Source organism: Propithecus coquereli, unplaced genomic scaffold, assembly GCF_000956105.1.
Source record: "Propithecus coquereli isolate 6110/MARCELLA unplaced genomic scaffold, Pcoq_1.0 Scaffold45, whole genome shotgun sequence".
In the NCBI taxonomy this organism is placed as follows: Eukaryota; Metazoa; Chordata; class Mammalia; order Primates; family Indriidae; genus Propithecus; species Propithecus coquereli.
In genome coordinates, this window is record NW_012150285.1 from 969,025 (window position 1) to 971,730 (window position 2,706).

The following is a 2,706-nucleotide window of genomic DNA, read 5'->3' on the forward strand; positions in this document are numbered from 1 at the left end:
TTCAGCTAATGCCAATTTTATCTCCTTAAGTGTAAAATGGATAAAAGAAGATAGATATTACATCTCATCTTTCATTCCAGAAAGGCTCTAAAACCCTTTATTATAGCTTTTACTGTGTATTATTATTATTATTATTTGCCAAATCTGGTGTCTGGACTGGATCGTTCAGTAATGGAAATGAAAATAGAGGCTAGAACTAGAACATGGATGCAGCACATTCCCTTATGAGTTTCATACCCCGTTTTAATTGCTAGATTTCTTTAACCCATGTGGGTGTTTGCAGAGAATTGCAAGAACTGTGACCGCGGTTAATTTTATGTTTCTATTTCTCATCCCGTTGATCAAATCCTGATGGAAACAATTGGAACCGTCAGTCCTCTCTACATTTTGTTAGATTACTTTCTAATTCCCCTTTCATACCCTTTACTAATCAGGTTTAATTTCCAAAAGCCATGTGAAGAGAGCTATGTTTGTCTATACGGCATGCCGAGCTAACATTTATCTCATGTATTATTTCCTCTACAGCTGTGGTCCCTAACCCCCGGCCACAGACCAGTACCAGTCCATGGCCTGTTAAAAACTGGGCCACACAGCAGGAGGTGAGTGGTGGGCCAGTGAGCGAAGCTTCATCTGTATTTACAGTCGCTCCCTGTCGCTCACATCACTGCATAAGCTCTGCCTCCTCTCAGATCAGCGGTGGCGTTAGATTCTCATGGGAGTGCTAACCCTACTGTCAACTGCGCATGTGAGGGATCTAGGTTGTGGCTCCTTATGAGAATCCAATGCCTTTTGATCTGAGGTGGAGCTGAGGCGGTGATGCTAGCGCAAATACAGATTATCATTAGCAGAGAGGTCTGCCTGCGCAATCAATGCAATGCACTTGAATCATCCCCAAACCACCCCCTCACCCCCTGTCTGTGGAAAAATTGTCTTCCTCCCATGAAACTGGTCCCTGCTGCCAAAAAGGTTGCAGACCGCTGCTCTAGAGTTTATGGAGAAGAGATTGGACCAAGATTTCTTAATATAAAAACAAACACACAAAGATATTTGCCATGCAGTCGACGAAAAAGAGAGAGAAGAAAACTCTAGGGTCAAAGATGGACGAAGATAAGGGAAATTTTATCTTTCATTTACGAAATGGAGTTTTGGAAATCAATTTCTTTATGTCACGGAGACCTGGTTTCTACTCAGTTTTGTTCTTCATCCACTCCCCAGGAATCCAGACTTGCTACCTCATGATATAGGTCCAACCCAGGAGCTCAGGGAAGTCTTCAAGATATCTCTGTCTTCCAGTAACAGAGGCAACAGGACTTACCTTCTACAAACCTCAGCACAGTGGGAATGTGCACAGACTCTCCTGGTTTTCCAGTTTGCATGATTTATAAATAATCACTGGGCTTTCTGAGGAAGGAAAACTGGGATGTCCCTCTGGGCTCAGTGTGGACCTGCTTGGAGAAGGGTAGGTGAGGTGGTTTCTGCAAGAGCTCTGAGCAGGTTCCTCCCCTGAGTCATCACCCATAGCAGGCATGGGGCTTAACTGCAGTGTTTTGTTTTATTTTATTATTTATTTTTCTTTTGTACATAGTATTGATCCCATGTAGCCCATTTAGCTATTAAGAATCTTTTTTTCTTATTATTTTATGAGCTCTTTTTATCAAGAATATCAACTCTGTTACATTTTTTCTCAAATACATATTCCAACAATTTGTAGAATGTGTAGTGTGTTCATCTCATTAGTAAAATAGAACCCTACATATTAGTGGTTGTAGCTGTAACTAGAAGAATAAAATTAGTCTTTTTACCTTTCTCAAATGGAAAATTCTTAACTAAGAATTTAATTGGATTATTATAAGCTGAATTAATTTTTAATTGCATGGCTAAAGATAGAGCCTTTAAATGGGATTTTGCTCTTCAATGGTCCCTTTCTTTTCCCCATAGGTATGAAGAAGCCCAAGCTTGAAAGAGTTTGAGAATCAAGGGGATTTGAGAATGAAGGAAAGCAATGAACTCACTCTCCAAAATAATGTGAATTACTAACTTCAAAGTAAGAAATACACCTTGTGTTTTGAAATATAGTGTATACAGTAAACACTATATTTCTATTTATCCTGGATGGTTCACACTGTACAGTTTCTGAGAATTAGTATTTTACTTTGCATGTGTGTGTGAATGCATGTGTGTGTGTGCGCGCGTGTGTGTGTGTATGCATGTGTTTGGCTGAATACTTATTTGGTGTGAAAATTTTCCATATAAACCTATAACCAACGTATCTAAATCTGAATTATTATATGGCCCTTTATTCATGAGAACTCATAAGAATAACCTGACATCTTTGCTTCACATTGGTAAGGACAATCTCGGAGGGCCTAAATTTGAGGTGCCCAGCTGCTCCCATTGCACCTGGCTTGTTGTGTGGGACTTTGTATGTCAATGACTATCACTAACTGCCCTGCTAAGGCCTCCTGGGAAGCATTACCCTACGACTAGTAACTAAATTATAGAACCACAGTGTTTCCCTTAAAAAAAAATGAGAGTTCCACAGTGGAGGTTACAAGAAGGTATTTTCAAGGTATTTAAAATATGAATTTAAGCTAAGGGGACCAGATTAGGAACTGAGACTTGCACGTGGACAGAGTCCCTCTGAAGCTTTTAACTCCCTGGTTGCTGTTTTCCCTAAACCTTAGAGAAAGTCCTATGTAGCATACA